The 18,649-nt window shown below is 34.5% G+C and overlaps 2 non-coding genes across 2 annotated transcripts; both read right to left on the reverse strand.

Annotated features, from left to right (window-relative positions):
* Positions 1 to 10,223: 10,223 nt before the first annotated feature.
* On the reverse strand, positions 10,224 to 10,295 carry Trnae-cuc. The gene has a single exon. It is a non-coding gene; the product is annotated as a tRNA-Glu (tRNA).
* A 6,696-nt stretch (positions 10,296 to 16,991) lies between these two features.
* Trnag-gcc lies at positions 16,992 to 17,060 on the reverse strand. The gene has a single exon. It is a non-coding gene; the product is annotated as a tRNA-Gly (tRNA).
* Between the last annotated feature and the right edge of the window lie 1,589 nt (positions 17,061 to 18,649).

Raw genomic sequence — 18,649 nt, forward strand, 5'->3', positions numbered from 1 at the left:
TTACAATCTGGTGGGATATTTTGCTGGTGTTGGTGGTAAGATATTTTATATCCGTCCGGATATAGACCACGGAACACAAGGTGGTAAATCCAGCCATAATGGACCACGTAAGTGTGTCGTATTTCTAGATCAACCTGTGTATATAAGGTTCCTACTAGTCAGCATAATTATGTCGAATATCAAAGGGTATCATCTCTCGTCACGCGACATTCTTTTGGACTCCGTTTACAATCAGGTCCAGTGGGTCACTTTGGCGTGACGGTACTAAAAAATTAAAAAATCCGTCCGGATAGCGAGCACCATACAAAAGTCTAAAATCCGCCATACTGACATACGTAAGTGTTAAGGGATTAGTCTTTATGTATAAGAACAAAGAGTCCGTATAATGGTGTCGATTGGCGAGGAGGCATCGACACAAGACACTACTTCACCATCAGGTACAGTATGATAATGTTACCGTACAGACCAAATACATTGTAAAAAGGATTTTCTCTATTATTTGGTTGGAACTTGCAGTCCATAATGATCTAAAGCCTCTGGCATCTGTAATAATAGCAGTGTGCATGGGGACAGAGTAGGAGGTTTGCGGCTCAAATCTACTTCGTGTGGGTTCCCTAACAATGATTCGGAAGATGTAGACCGCCATACATAAGTTAACAGAAGTCATTGACTTGAAGTTCAAGTGAAAACAGTTTGATAAATTAATTACAATTGATTTTAGGCAGTACTTAATATGACTGGATAAAGAGTAATCCTTGACATAGTGGCATGAGTTTTTGTACATTAACATCCATAAATGAGAAAAGTTATTGATGTTATAAATGTCATAGAACGATATCCTTTTTAACAATTAGGGCTAATTTTTGAATCAACAGATAAGTTATGCGTCGAAAAATTCTAACATAACTAAATACAAAAGGGAGATTATATTGACAACTTCATACATATAAGTATCATTTTTCATTTGTTTGTGTTGTTCTTTATCCTGCGAATTATTTTTATCTGATGATCGAAAAACGTGAAAGAGCGTCGATAGCTGGGTGTGGAACGGACTGCCGAGATGAATGTCCACAGGTTCGAAATCCAAGGGCACGCACCTTTAACTTTCCTTAAGTTATGTGTGTATTCTTTATGAATTATCGCTTGCTTTATCGGTGAAGGAAAACACCGTGAGGAAACCTGCATACCTAAAAAGTTCGCTATAGGAATTTTGAGGGTGTGTGAAGTCTACTGATGCGCACTAGGCCATCGTGGCTTATATATTATTATTGAAAACTCTTAACAAACAAAACTGCTATGTTTGATATTCAGTACAACTGTTTCTATATCGTATGTTGAAATCTAAATTATTCACTCAATGCCCACGATGCTATCTTTCACACCATCTTTCGCCTTTCTACACTATTGTTTTGTTCCAAATTTCTAAATCTGCCTTTGCATTCCTATTAGTTTCTCTATTTAATGTATTACCGTCATAAAACGACGCTACCGTCTTCAATAATATATTCTTTTTGTCCTGTTTCACTTAAGTTCCTAAGAAATAACGGCGCATATCAACTACTGCATAGTAATGAACTAAAATACTTAAAGTACAGTTTGCCCTCCATTTTTTGTTATTTCCCAGTATAGTATTTAATCTATTGTTACTTTACTATGTTGTGTTTTTCTTTGCCATAAAAATGTTATATTCTTCAGATATTTCTATTTTTATGAATGAACGTCACGAAATCTTTCGCCTAATCGTAAACTTTACATATATGTTTTGATTTTGGCATTCTACTACACCTGCTTCGAAATATTTAGTAAAGTCGTCGGTGATTTCTTCCAACTAAAACAGAACAGTGATTGCACACATAAAGCAGTATTACTATAAAGATCCACTTATACAAGTAAGTAAAATACTAAAGAATTGCTGAATTCGAAACAAACCTTGTATTTATGCAGTCAAATTACTTCATTAAAATGATGCCATAAAGAATAACGCTTGTGAGTTTGTTTCCTAACAAATATATGCAAATATTTAAAATTCACGGTGCGTGAATCCAAAACTGTAATGAGAGGTCTCATTAACATTTAAACAGGTAGAAATTAAAATTTTAAAACGCTATTGTTTCTTTGCGTATGAACTGGTAGTCGCACACTGGCTACCTTTGTATCGCTAGAGATATCGCGCTATAGACGATCGCTGCAAACTACTTTTAATGGGCATCGCCGAAGATATAGCATTAGTAATCTCTGCAATTTAGATGTAAATTATAAATTGAAACTCCACATCTAAATCATATTAGGTACTTAAATCATTATAAATTTTAGATTCAGCTCCCTGTGCTAGATATTGGATTAGTAAAAGTAACTTTCCCAGGCAGCTAATTACTCAGTATAATATAAAAATCTTTTGTAAAATTTCATTAATGAATGTTCATATAATTTAGCGACCGCTTTCTACATACACGAGATAAATAGACTATCCGACGCTAAAACATTTTTTCAATTCAAACCAGTAATTCCTGAGATTAGTACGTTCAAACAAACAAACTCTTCAGCTTTATATAATAGTATAGATATAGCAACAGTCTTCGTCGATGCATGAGCTATTTAACTCTAAAAGATTTTTTCAATTCCATCCAGTAGTTCCTGAGATTGGTGCGTATATAAACAAATTATTCATCTTTACATAATAAAGACACCTTAATGTGTGACAACCTTAAGCGCTGTGGTACAAATGCATTCATTTTCGTGGTTGAAGAGTCACTTCACTCGTCTTGCGTTTACAAAAGAGTGTCTTTTAAAAGTTCTTGCCAAGCAAAACATAAAGTTTTAAGCATTTTGTATCTCAGTAAAAAGTATTTCGTTCAAAACTGTAAATTCGTGAGTTGACAAATATTATGACCTCTATGACGTGACGTCTATAGGCGCCAAAATATAAAATTTTGGCGCATTGCAGATAAAATTTTCTGATAAATTGTTGGATCGCTCGAAATAAAATATTGGATACATTTCAAGTCAATTTCTTTGCATGTTGCATTCCTTTTTGCACATTCATAAAAGAAAATGGGGAATGATATTGTTTGCTCAATGATTCAAAAACAAAACATTTTTTTGATCTTACCTTATATAAAATGATTGTTTATTAAATACAAGCTTTTGCTGGGGCTCTGCCCGCATAAGATCTTTTTTTGGGGTAAAGTTCCAGCTTTATATTTTCCCGTGATAAAATAGCCTGCAATTTAGTTAGATCTAGCAATACATTCGTGAAATCTAGATTGAATTCCATGCAGTAGTTTATGAGACGCGTATACAGACATACAGACCGACAAGAATTCTAAAAACCGTTGTTTTTGGCTTGTCTTGCACTAATAAATACTTTCCTTGGTAGTTTTTCTTCAATATATATTATGTACAGACAACGTTATAGATTGACATCGCCTGTTACTTTATGATATGTTTATATTGTCCACAGCCGCGACAAATGAAGTTCATTTAGGCATTTTCTTTTGTTTACACAAAAATACAGTAATTATACAATAATAGCATCTGTCAAACCACAGAGGTTGTATGTATTTTGTAACAATATAACTGTAGCTCTGAATTAAAGTAGGTCTTATATAGCGATAGGCTCGTTTCCTATCTCATCATGGGACGGAAATATGAAACTCTGTAAATATATAAGATTACAGAGTAAGCTTATGTGATAATTTGAATTTGACATGTCATATCTTGTTAACGTAACACGGTTTTATAAATATTTTCCAAACACAAACAACTTATAATTCCAAGGTTTCTGTAAGACATTGGACAAGTTGAGAATATTTGAGTTCATTTATTCTTCTTGTATAGCTGTGAAGGGTCCATATAACTTGATTTCTGTTGGCTGCCCTTTATATAGAAACTAGCAGGCCTGACAAATGTTTTGCTCCAAAAACGTAGATAAAGATAAAGTCCTAGGACCCGAGTACAGCGCAATTGGGTGCAATAGTGAATTAAACCATACAGAGACCCAACCGAAAACACATATTTTTTAAAATAATTCATATTATTTTTTAAAATATTTTTTCATAAAAACCTTCTCGTGACAATAACGTAAACATAAAAGAAAGATTTATCCAATTTTATGCAGTCGTTTGGAAGTTATGCGCGAACAAACATTTTTATTTATGAAAAATCCCATTATTATTAGAATGATTTGCAGGACATATTCATACATATTAGTACCTATGTTTTGTGTCGGGTTACCTTTTGGAAAATTTCACCCTTCTCCCCTGCCGTTTATTGATTGTGATTTTGCTAATGTCGGGTAATAATAACAGATACAAAACAAAAAGAGACAAAAAACTAGGTAGTTAAAAAACTCCATTACGAAATCTTTTTGCACTCAATAGGTAGTTTGCTTGAGACCAGTTCATTTGTTAAAGACAGTTGTTGAAATCGAAAAACTATTGCTATGAGTTTTACTGTTTCATGGTATATTATTTATAGCTTGTTAAAAATTAACCAAAGAATACAGGGTCATTTAACATTGTGTTAATAGACGAAATCATATAATTATATTTACCGCGGTACACTCACTCACTCACTGGTTTGCTCGAAGGATTCCGCATATATTTGTGTATATACAAATTTATAGAGATAATCTTAAACAAAAGGAAAAAGCTGCCTAGCGACTTAATTGGAAAAAATTCAATAAGATGGGCAGGTATAACCTTGATAACATTGAACGTAACATCCTCATGTCGATATTGAATTGACTCTGTATCTAAGTAAGATAGTTTCAGTTCAGACGCTGTCCTATTATAATAGAATGTGTCAAATAATGCAGAATTATGTATATTATTTTAAATATAATTAGTTATTTTAGGCTGGCTTGCACAACCTCTTACTAAATATAATTAATAATAATATCAGCCCTGTATTATATACTGTCCCACTGCTGGGCACGGGCCTCCTCTACTACTGAGAGCGATTAGGCCTTAGTCCACCACGCTGGCCTAGTGCGGATTGGTAGACTTCACACACCTTCGAACTTCCTACAGAGAACTTTTCAGGTGTACAGGTTTCCTCACGATGTTTTCCTTCACCGTTAAAGCGAACGGTAATTCACAAAGAATACACACATGATTTTAGAAAAGTCAGAGGTGTGTGCCCTTGGGATTTGAACCTGCGGATATTTGTCTTGACAGGCCGTTCCACACACAACTAGGCTATCGCCGCTTTTTTTATATCATTAACATTAAATATATTTTAATCATAGTGCTGTTTTTTTTCAACTCTTCATAATTGACAGTGACAGCACTAAGTTTTAAATGTATTTAGCGCTAAGCGTGTTTAGTAAGTCGTAAGTCAGCCTTAATATCTATTACACGGATTAAAACCAAGGTAAATTTAACACAAAAATTGTCAAGAAATAACATCACATAACCTATATTATACCTTTAAATAAACTTACAAGAATCCAGATCAAGACGCTACCTAGGCCGGCGTCCGATAGCGGTCCACCTGCCTCTATTAATTAACAACTAAAACAGGATACCCACAATTTATAGTACACGCAGATCATTCTCTATAAATAACATGACATGCAATGCTCTTCGTTTAGTAATTGCTTGCCAATTAATGCATCCTGCAGGAACTACCGGGGTCCGTTCCCTTTTGGAATGCGGGAACTTTTGTCTGAAGATATCCATGTTAAGTGAGAATGTTATTATTTGTGTTATAGTTATATTATATGTATTTATATCAATATTGAAGTAGTTTTGGTAGTGATTAAGCGACGATAGCCTAGTTGGGTGTGGAACGGACTGCCGAGACGAATGTCCGCAGGTTCAAATCCCAAGGGCACACACTTCTGACTTTTCTAAAAAATCATGTGTGTATTCTTTGTGAATTTATCGTTCGCTTTAACGGTGAAGGAAAACATCGTGAGGAAACCTGCATCTGAGAAGTTCTCTATAGGAATTTCGAAGGTGTGTGAAGTCTACCAATCCGCACTAGGCCAGCGTGGTGGACCAAGGCCTAATCCCTCTCAGTAGTAGAGGAGACCCGTGCTCAGCAGTGGGACAGTGTATAATACAGGGCTGATATTATTATATTTGGTAGTTATAAAGGGTTTTGTTATTAAATGAAACGACATACTCGTCTCTACCTCTGCGGACATTGTGATATTTTAATTTGTTCGAAACTTACACTTTTTTTACATTACGGTTCGAGTAACTTATTCTAGAATTATTTCAAGATGATAACTAAACTATTAAAATGACTTGGTATCATTCCATTTTATTGATTGTATTTACTCACCTACTTTCTTATACCTTTGCACAATTCCATGAGGTTGGATTGGTAGAGATGGCCTATGGTATTAAGACCGCTTGTGTACATAATGTACTATGTATGAATAAAAAAATGTATTTCAGTTCTTTGTTCTTTATCGCAAGGGTGTAATGGAGCAATATTCTTTTATATTGATTAGGTGTTAGCGAGTAATAGAGTATACACAATTTTTATCCGTATCAATATTTAGATTTAGAGTCTTTTATAAGAGAATACTTTTACGTGGTTGAAAAAGGATATTATATTCAGTATACATTTAAATTATTAGGTAGGAGAAGCTAGGAAAAAAATTTAAAATTCATCTTATAAATCCGAAACTAAAAAAAAAACAGTGTTTTGGATTTGAAAATGAAAAGAAAAATTAAAAAAAATTAAGACTATTCTTACCAAAATACAAAAATGACACAATAACTACTTACCTCAAAATAGAATACCAGTAAAATATATAATAAGAACTAAAATCAACTCCAGAAAAATACATTCGCCTTATTTTACGACACTCTTATTGTCCCAATTTTCTAAATGATTTTATGGTTTGAACTAAACCGCTAGAATATAGAAATGAAGTAATCAGACAGCAGGCCGCTTCGTGACCAAAATGAATTAGCTTCGATCTCGTAAATTATGATAATCCACTTTCCTATAACCTGTAATTTTCTGGTATTTCAAGCTGTTTTATTAAGTTATTCCAGGTGAAATTATTTAATACTCAATATTTATCGTTATGTCATGAACAGCTGTTATTTGAGATTATTAAATAGCATTGAATTATGAAAGGAAGTAGTAAAACCATATCCGAGAAGATTGTTAAATAAAGCACTTTTCCGCACTCACTACCTTGTGACATTAGATGATAATATATCCTAAAATTTTGCTTAAAAACTTACTATAAAAGTGTAAATGTAAAATTTACCTCGACGGGCTCTTAGAAGTAAGATGAAAGACCTATATAATATAAATAATATCAGCCCTGTATTATATACTGTTCCACTGCTGGGCACGGGCTTCCTCTACTACTAAGAGGGATTAGGCCTTAGTCCACCACGCTGACCTAGTGCAGGTTGGTAGTCGACTCATACCTTCGAAATTATTATAGAGAACTTCTCAGGTACGCAACAAAGGGAAAAAACCTTTCCACCTATAAAATCTAATCCGACTTTGGCATGCGAAGGATCAATAAAAAACATTTGCGCTTTCATATAGGTATATATTATAAGATATCTTTACAAAAGATTTTAGATAAAAAGTGCATCAGATATAATAAAGCAATATTTCTTAGTCATATTTTTTCTGAAGTTCGTTCCGTTTCATACGAACAAGTATCCAATCAGAGTGACTAATAAAAACTTGTATAACATTATATCGATTTGTAGATGCATAAAAAATTCTATGCATAACGTGTTAATATTATTCAAATTGCATGCTTGTTTTTGCGTGAGATCGCGTACATATGGAATAATCATAGTTGAGCATATGTATGCGTGAAACGGAGCGCGAAAATTTTCTCTTGAAAAAAGAATTCTTTATATTATGTTTTTACTGCCGCACTATTTTATTTTTTAATCTACGACAGTTGAATAAATAATGTTGTTTTATGTTTTTTTTTATTAATAACTTATTATCATAAAATATCAATGAAAAACAAAATTATATTATGATTAATATTAACTAAAACTCTTAAAGCGTTACTGTAAGTGTGTATTTATATTTTTAGATTATAATATCTACTGTAATATCAAATATTTTACTTAGATTCAGAAATAATAATCCCTCTCTATCCCAACGGAGATTAGTCTGGTAGGCAAGAGAAATGACGGTGCATACGTATGTGCACAATACACAGGTGCACTCTCTGTTCCTTCTTTATAGTCCGATGAGACGGCAATCCAACATGACCATAGAAAGATCAGTCGCAGGACCAACAGCATTTCTTGCTTTCAGAGGCACAGGAGTATCACATCTTCATCTTCCAGACCAAACTACGACTGAACAACGTCACCGAGTCAATTCAAGAATATAATTATAAACACAACCAGTATGTTCGATATAACGTGTGCAGTGGCTACTTCGTAAACTATATGATGTCGGTGTTACGCAGAACACTCTCCTTTACCTGTTTTTTATTCTCATTATTATACAAGTATAGCCAAGTTACGATATTGTAGAGATTTGAGGACGCTGAGAATCCGTAAAGAAAGCCAACAGAACACAAACCATTAGTTACAGGTAGCTATTTCTATATAAGCGGCGATAGCCTAGTTGGTTGTGTTAGCTGTGACGAATGTCCGCAGGTTCCAATACCTAGGGCACACACCTCTGACTTTTCTAAAATAGGTGTGTATTCTTTGTGAATTATCGCTTGCTTTAACGGTGAAGGAAAACATCGTGAGGAACCCTGCAAAAAAAGATAATTTACAATTGTTAACTTATTAGCGGTTGCTGTAATAACCATGTCTAGAGATCGAACTGCAAGAGTAATTTTGTCATGATCTTATACAGGGTCATTTTGACATTGCGTTACTAAATTAACCGACATACTCGTCTTTACCTTTGCTGACATTGTGCCAAAAATCATCCATTAATAACGAATATTTTCACCAAAAATCCTGATTTTAGTATTCTGATATTTGGATAATTTTGTGGTTTAATGCGAATATGACGTGTGTGTGAGTGTATTTCTGACTGAAAGTATGATGTTGCCGCAGCGATGAATTCTGTTAGAGTAGTAGTAGTGGCATTAGGGCGCGTAAAATTAAAATTACTTTTGTTAATATTTCCTTTGTTCGAAATTTATTTATATTTTATTTTACGTCTACGGCTCAAGTAACTTATTGTAGTGTTATTTCCAAGTAGATAGGTATGTGGTTTCATTTAGTAAAGCTATGTCAAGATGACCCTGTCTACTTAGATACCTTACCCACAACTTTGCACGGAATTCCTAGTATGTAAGTCAAACTTGCACGTGTCCTGATTTTTTTAAATTATTATTCTTCAAACAACCGGGTTCAAGTGTTGTACAGTTCTCGTTACAGTGGGCAGCAGGCTTCCTGCCAGCCAGCGGAGTGCAACAGACCATGCGAACCAACTCGTCTGTGTCCAAGATCGAACACCGATCTGTTTTACACGCTTTTGTTTGTCTAACGGAACTTGCTTTCTCGGAACTGTGCTGTGAAATTTGCGAATTTGGTGCTGTTACTGACAGAAATGATGTCCATTCCTGGCAATATTTGGCAATGTTTTCCCGGGTAAAAATTTTGGTGCATTGGGTTTGAAAAATAGAATCAATTTGTCTTGGAGATCGAGCCTGTTATGTCTTTTTTCACCCCCAATGCATCCTAGAATGGAAATCCTCGAAGTTTGGATAACTTGATGACACTTCGAAAATTAAGTCATGAACATATATTAGTTGAGATACACACACTCAAGTCTTTTATCCCTGAAGTAAGTATTCCAGTTACAATATGTCAATTACAAGTGAAAGAATATAATTAACGGACTTCAAAAAATGGAGGAGGTAATTAATTCGGCGTGTATTTTTATTACAATGTTTGCTACCTGCAACTGTAGATAATTATACGGTATTCTCTAAAAATGACTTAAAATTATTTCGTCTCAAGAATTTTAAAAGAATATTCTCATTTTTACATTTGTTAATATATTATGAGCAATAAAATACGGTTTTAATTCCCTGAATTATAATAAAATCACAACGAATTTAAATCGTAAAACTGTTGAAAACTTGTTGTTTTGATTGTTAATTAATTCAGATATCTTAAACTCCAATTATGAACACAGGAAATATTATATTGTTATGAAGATTCTTATAATAAAAAAATCTTTTTGATGTTTTTGAAGTTAAACTGCTACATAGAATGAAAATATAAAAACCAAAAGAGATGTTCCGATACCGGGAATCGAACCCGAGCTTCCTGGGTGAGAGCCAGGTATCCTAGCCACTAGACCATATCGGATATTGCTTTACAGTGTTGAAATTATAAATCTATTGAAAAATAAATAATATAGTGAAAATAATTTTTAGATTACGTTTTTAATTTTATATTTATTTATATAATAAATAAATACATTATCTCTTTAAAATATTGTAACCACTTTCTAAGCGCAGTTAATTTTGGCTGTAACACGCACTTTCGAAGAAATGGTTTATAAATAACACTTAAATGTGACACTGGTTAAATTTAACTGACCAACTGCTGGCCCAGTAACGTTTCCCTACCGACCCGCATGAGGTGTTAGTGCAAGTATAATTAGATTAATCTAGTAACCAATAATCCGGCCAATGACGTAACTACACCTGTGACGGCAAATTCATGGAACGGTGTCCCTCGCCAGTGCAAAATCCAGCTACCTGTTTTAAGTCACAAAAGACCATTTTAAAATTATGATAAATAAAAAATATAATAAAGTGCCTATCAATGTTCAATACTTAAAATTTCATCACGATGACTGTTTGCGGTCATTGCATTGAATAATACGCAGTGACATACGTTATTTACTTAAGCAAATAAGTGTTAATAAGGTTAATTTCTGCGTACCTACTCTGAATCGAGAGGGAATTTCCACGTGTATATTCGTATGTATTTAATTCCGGTATAGTAATACACGTGGAAATGAGGCAATAGAACTACAACGACAGCGGAACGAAGGCAGCTACACACTGCTGTTTTTTTTTACTCTGCGAAAAATATACATGCTTCAGCGTTTATCATAATTAATATATCGTGTACTCGTGTATCGTGTTCCACTATGGAGTGGAATGTCTTAGGAAAGCGTAAGCGTGGCCGTCCTAAACAAACCTGGCGACTCACCGTGATCGACGAGGCAAAAGAGAAAACGACGAAAGACTTGGAGCGAAATCAAGCAGGCAGCTCAAGACCGTGCGGGATCGAAAGTCACTTTAAATGATCTCTACTTCTTCTAAGGGACATAGGACCTGAATGATTAATAATGTACCCGATATGTTTGCAGCCAGTCCGACAAATTAACTAAAAATACGGTTTCGATGCAGTCTTTATAATAAGCAAAACTCCGTTATCAAGAAATTTACTTGTATTGAATACTCATAAGAAACCCATATTACCTAATTAACTCTCCCCTGACTAAATCCCCGATCTTACAACACTTTCTTCCGCGGATCAAGTAATACTGGTTCACTGGGCATGCAAGTTCCCTCTACTTAAGATTTAAGTCGTTAAGTACTTAAGTCGTGACGCAAGCGATTGCGCTTCGTCAGCACTCGACGCTAATCCGATGCATGACATTAAATAACTAGGGGATAGGCTAAGCATTTGCGAAAGTAAAACTTGTGTTACTTAGAAACTGGAGTAGGTAAGGCGCGTTGGGGTAAGATCGTAGGAGGTGTAACATCGTATAAATCAAATAACTTGCAATTGTGTTATAATTTTTGTTTTTAGACAACACTACCTGAGACCCCATTTTGTTCCCTACGTTCCACTATTTCACATAAATGATTCCGTCAAGTAAATAATGTTTACGGTGCTAACAAACAGAATATCGGCATTTCGTCGTTCCCTGGCAGATCCGGATTAACCCCATGCAAGAATTTGCCTAATTGTAATTTAGTATTTACTGTTTTAAATTAATTTAGTAGTTGTATAGTATCAAAAAGGAAATAAATATTGTGACTTGTTTATTCACATTTGTCGAAACACCTATAAAAAAACAAAGTTCGCTTCTAAAAATCTCTTACGCAATTTATAAATTTTTTTGAATGTTTATAAATGACTATCTAGATCAAAATATACTCTTTTTATGGATTTTAGCATCCCTTCAACATAAACGGTTTTAGAGAGTAGTCCGAACTATACCTGTCAAGGTCCTATCTTTCTCACACATTTCTAAAACTACGATACTTTTTTAAAACCTTATAAAATATTAACTGTTATATATAAGGAATTGAAAAATATATCCCATTTAGTATATTTAATAACATATAGCTAAGTTAATGATTCATTATGATAACTTCTATAGAATTCTTGTAAAAAAATAATTCGAGGAGACTGTTTAACACGTCGAAAAAGCGTCCGATTTAACCCCAACGCACCTTATACGTTTTCAGTCATATTATGAAAAATCTTTAATAATATTTTTTATTGTTTGGTTAATTGTAATTGTTATTAGCTACAGTACTTGTCTGCTAATTTTTAGCTATAGATTACTATAAGTGAAGGCTTGTTGGCTATCAGTCAACTAGTTTAGTGTTACTTAGGTTTATATAGCTGGAAGTCTTTTATACTTTAAATAAATAAAGAAGATAAATAAATAAATTGTTTTAAAAATATCGAAAGAAAAATGTTAGTTTGGAACCAAAAATAATGAGTTCTATTAAGTCTCGATAATGTCCAGATCGTAATGAATATTATTGGCTACAGGAACTCCACACCTGAACATAGACCTTTCCTAAAGACTACCACATCTACCTTTACTAAGTGAAACTGTACTAGTGTTGGCTACAATAATCATGATCATCAGCTCCAAGAAGTGTTTTCTGAACATAGATCTCCTTTCAAAATTACTACAGCGACCTTTATTAGGTGGAAAGTTTGCGCTGGTGTTTGCTTTGCTATTTTCGTTTCCATAGTCAAGAATCACTGTTGTGTTTTAATTGGGGTACATGTTCCATGTAATTGCAAAGCATTATGGAAATAAAGTAGAACATGCAACGCCTGGTCGCACGCGACATTCATGTGTTCCTATTATTCTGGTCATGTATCCATCCTTGGGGGAGGCCTATGTTCAGCAGTGAACATCCTGTGGCTGAGATGATGATGATGATGTATCCAAATTTATAGTCCTGAATTCTGTATTCTAAATACGAAAGATGTTTTGATCCTTGTGGACTTAAACGTGGAAACTGCTGAATAGATTCCGATGAATTTTTAGTGTATAGATACACCAAATCCCAAATAAAAATTGACTCTATTTTTGATCACGGTAAAGTACACTACATGAGTTTTATAAAACGAAAGAATTTAGACGCGGACGAAATTGCGAACAAACCTATAAAATAAATATACACAAACACACTCACGCCCCTTTTTATCCCCTATGGGGTAGGCAAAGGCGCGACTGGTGCAAAGACTATTGGCCCTTCATATTCCGTCCCATAATGTGATATGGAGCGAGCCTTTCGCCATTATCTGGCACAAATTCTAGACTCCCGGCTGATACTGCCCAGGATCGAACCCGACAACTCAGCACTGCAATACCGCAATACAACTACGCAACCGTAAAACATCTATAAAAACTCTAGATAAGAACGATACGCTTGTCACGTCATCTTGTGTAAAAACTACAATCATATAAACAAACAAAAAGTCGGTTACGTGCAGTAATTAAACGTGCTGTCAACGATGATGCAACAAGGCCTTGCATCGCATTGTTTGCCATCACTCATCACGTACAAACGGACGGTACCTACTCACTCAATATAATGCTGTCAGCACTCTTATTCCGCTTGTTTTGCAATTCTACTTGTTGTAGATTGCAAGAACATAGATCTATTTTCAATCATAAGAATTTCAATAAATCAGCAATTTTTTTTGCTATCCGTTTCGATACAAATGTGAAACGATTAGGTAAAGTAATTATTTATTTGACCGATTATTATAAGTTTATAGTTATATTTATTTCTATAGGTTTTATATTAAAAATAATATCGAATATTATCACCGAAGTTTTCAGTTTTACTTTTCAGATGTTTTTGCATTTTGTTGTTTAGTGCGAATATGGCGTGTGGGTGAGTGTATTTCAAAGTATGATGTTACCGCCGCGCTGTGGCGAATTTTATTAGAGTGATTGTAGTGGTATTAGGGCGTGTAAAATTTAATTTCATTTTTATTGATATTTATTTTGTTCGAAACTTACACTTTTTTCGAGTTCGAGTAACTCATTGTAAAGTGTTATTTTTTTACATTTCTTAAATTTGTTAGCCTGACATGGGTCGGCTAATACAAACACACCGCAATTTTGCGCAAGCGTTTTAGGCGCTCGTAACCCTAGAAAATTTAAGCGATGCTGAGGGCAACCCATTAACATGTTACTAACCTCAACTCAGAACATCCACAGGGAGAGGATGAGACTTCAACGATTAGGTTAGATAACTATAGTCTAATGATTTCTTAAGTTTACGCGAATGTTAAAACATTTTTACCGAATTTCATCGCGTGTTTTAATATTTTACTTTTCTCCCGACGTTTCGAAGACTTTGCAGCCTTCATGGTCACGGGGGAGGACTGTGGGATGTGGAACCGTCGTGGGATTTGAGGTCGCTACTGTGCTTAATTACCTCTTTTGTTTAGTTTTGGTATCTTTCTTTACAAAAATACCCAAAAACAACACCTCAGATCATTTATAACAAAGCAATACGACATGACAATGAGTTTAACATTTATCAAATGGCGGGGAAGTGTTGCTATGTAAAAATCGAAAGTTAATTCACTTTTCGGCCACGATTTTTTTTCTGAACAAACTACCTATATGTAGTTTGTTCAGTAATGCAATATTAAATAACCCTGTATAAGTTGTTTCTAATTCCCGAGCTGCGCATCAAAGCCCTTTGGCTATAAAAAGAAAATTGCATTCTCATATTAGATAGATTTACATGTTTATTGTTAATTTGCATATAAACAATCACTGAACAATCGAACAAAGGATTCCATTCAATGAGTACTTGTTTTCCTCATGTTGGATGACTTGCTGATACCACGTACCCAACATAATACTAAGCATTTATTTTACATAAATATTTATTGTAATTATGTTTTATTGAACCAAAAAAATCCAAAAAAGCAACATTTATGTTTTTTTGCCACATTATGATATTTACACAAATAAATAAATCTGAACTTGTAAGTGTATAAAAGGTTTAGTTTGTTTTCACGAGCTTTTAAAATCAAGACGGGATTCAAATTTTGCTAAACTGAGATTATAACCTAAAACTGTAAGTCACGTAATATCTCTATGTGTCGTGAGATGTGGGCCGCTTCCAATAGGTCGATGTGGAAATCTTTGGGGACGCACATGTTCAGCAGTAGACATTCTGCGGCTGATGGTGATGAATGTTTTAAGAGATAATATCGCAATTTGCGACTTACCTAAATATTTAGTCCCGTATTCCTTTAACATCTCTTTTTCGTTTCGTATTTCATGGTTCTTCATCTCCAGTATTTAGAAGTCCCCTGCTGACCACAAACCTCTCCTAAACATTTAAGACCAACTTGTCAGAAGCGGTGCATCTAGTGAGTTCCTGTGTCCTATATCAAGTCGTCTGCCCACACTGGAGTTGGGTGTTCAATGTTTCATGTACATATTAATAGGATTTCTCAGTATTTAGTTAAGACTTCTTTCTATTTATTATTTGTATTAAATTGTTTACACGGACTACTATTAAACTTGTAGGTTATCCAACATTTTCTATATATCAGTGCGTTTCCTTTGTACTTAGTCGATCTATTATTTTCTAATAATTTCTAATAAAGAAATCCAACAAGCAACACAGCTACTGCGAATTGTTTGTAACCTGTGGGTCAATTGGCATTTTACGTGGAGCAACTATTGGCTCGTTGGAAGCCGCTAAAGCCGCGTTTTGTCTTGAACAAACAGCTCCGAGATTTAATATCAATGAATTTATTATAGGTTTGCGTTACGCGGTAAATTAATGTTTGTTATAAAAATTACTATGTGTTATCGACGAGTTCTCGATTTGAAAGTAATGTGAAAAGACTAGGTCTGTTTCTTTCTTTCCTTTAATAATATTTATTTGCGCAAACAAAATTTTACTTTAATTTGTCGTAAAAAATTTACACCTGGTTTCAAAATTAGAAGTTATAAATAGATATTGTGAAAACAGCCATGAAAAGCATAAAATTGTTCCTAAGACGTTGACGCGGTTTCTATAAATAATATAAAAGTCAATTATAACAATATTTTAAAAGTAAAGGTAACCGATAAATGTGTCTAGGCTAAATTTGGCACACAATTACACCAAGTATTGGATAAATAGTATTCAATATACTATAAGTACCAAATATTCTATATTTTTAATATTTATATGTGTATGGCTAGGTGATCCACTGCACCTGATGGTAAGTGGAGAAATAAACAGAATGTCAACTGACGCGAGATGATTACCCCCGACAGTCAACACAATTTTGCCGGTCTGTTGGAGCCGGATATACACAGTCTGATCCCGGAACGCGATACACTTATGTGATATTCGTTCGAGTTATATCTTCCGAGGTGAGGTCCATGATACCGGCTACTTGCAGTTCATTTCGTTTGACCCCATTTAAGCGCACACGTTAGAATATTGATTGGTTAGTGCTAATATAAGCTAAATATATTGTTATTGAAACAATACGGCAGCCCGAATATGTATTTCGAACATTACAATATACTGTAATGTTTACCGTATATATCCATAAGCTATAATAAATTTAGCAAAAGATGGTTCTAAATGATGCCTTAAATAAATATTAATAAAGATGAATATTTTAAAATAATGACTTCGTTTGTTCAGCGACTTTTGGTAATTATCCTGTTCTGTTAAATGTTTCTCCATAAAAAATAATATTGTAATGTGTACTAATGAACGTAAGAAATTAAAAATAAGAAAAATTAAAAGAGATTGCATCGGCCGGGAATCGAACCGGCCGCCCGCGTGGCAGGCGAGCATTCTACCACTGAACCACCGATGCTTGTAATCAGAAGACGAATTTATGTACTAGATAATAAACATATTTAACATTAACTAAAGCAAGTGATAATTCGTTATTTTGTATTGAAATAATCGCTGCAAGTAATGACTATACCTACGGCTACATCGATGCTAAGTAAAATAAATTAGCTATTGATCGCGACTCCGCAAACATGTAAAACATTTTCGGAGATAAAAAGGAGCCTATAGAATATTTTTCTCTTATCGGAGGCCACATTACTCAAGAGTAATGTGGCCTCCGATAAGAGAAAAAAAATTGGCTTAGTAATTCCTGAGATTAGCGCTTTCAAACAAACAAACTCTTCAGCTTAATATACTAGTATAGATTTCACATTTGGGACTATTAATATTTCCAACTCTTCCCTATCTTTCTATTTGATTAATTTCGTTGCGGGATAATGAAAATCAGTTTTCCCTGATACTCGTGATTCCCTGATCGGTGTCATAAACTGTGTGCCACTGCTGATCCTGGCTTGCAGTAGTTGTAGTGGTAGGTGTGAGGGTGGAAAGTCTCCAGTATAGATTATATAACACTAGACCAGAGGTCACCAATTAGTCTCGTTCGGGGTCCGTTTTAAAAAGAAATGACCATCGCAGTCCGCACAACATTTTATAGAAAAATATTTACTAAACAAATGTATGGTATATTTATACATATCAAGGAGAAAAATGTCATTTTTGTTGCGGATGGACTATCTTTCTGTTTAGAGTAAAATTCGCAATCCGTGAACTCATTCTCGCTTGTTAGTTCGAATTGATGTCAACAAACACAATGCGAGGGATACATTTTCATTAAATTAAGTTCTTTGTAGTGCAAGTTGCTATGTTTTCGCGGTCCGCACAAAATGTGTCGTCGGTCGCTAGACGTTTGCGTGGCCCCAGCATGAATCTCTGCAAACAATAAACTACAGCTAAACAGGAGTGACAAAGACTGACCTGACCGTTTAGTTAAAACTCTGCGGTCGTGAGCGTTTGAAATTGACCGTAACCAGCTCTCGTGACCAGTGGAGCATCGAATCCATAACCAGGGCAGGGGTGGGCCCAAGTTAGAGCACAGGGGACAGGAGACCCAGGAAATTTTTTATCGTAGAATAGTAAGCCAAAAATATCTTATGATCACTGCTTTGAACTTACTCTTCATCTTTTGGCTTTAAACCAATTTAATGTGAAGCGCTTGGACTAGACATTTATGTATTGCAGCGGCGCTTTGTCTTCTTTTTTATTACTGGCCACCTGCCTGACGTTAACCTCTCTAGAAGATCGAATCCCGTTGAAATATAAAATAAGCTACGTAGTGTCACCAATCCTCGTTCGTTTTTATCTGTAACGACGCACTGTGGAGTTGTGTTGAACTAATCGCCCAAATATGATAAAATCCTCCCATTCTTGCAATCTCTTTCTTTAATGTAGAAGGAAGCTTTAACCAAGACATCCCAAGGCCAAATGCTATCAACTATTTCCAATACATTACATTTATTTTGTCGGTTCCTGCGTTGGAGGGTCAAGGGTTTTATTAAAGAAATATTTTAAATCCTGAAAAGTGAGTGAACACCGTTAAAAGCCGATGTA

The sequence above is a fragment of the Manduca sexta genome, unplaced genomic scaffold (assembly GCF_014839805.1).
Source record: "Manduca sexta isolate Smith_Timp_Sample1 unplaced genomic scaffold, JHU_Msex_v1.0 HiC_scaffold_2863, whole genome shotgun sequence".
Lineage (NCBI taxonomy): Eukaryota > Metazoa > Arthropoda > Insecta > Lepidoptera > Sphingidae > Manduca > Manduca sexta.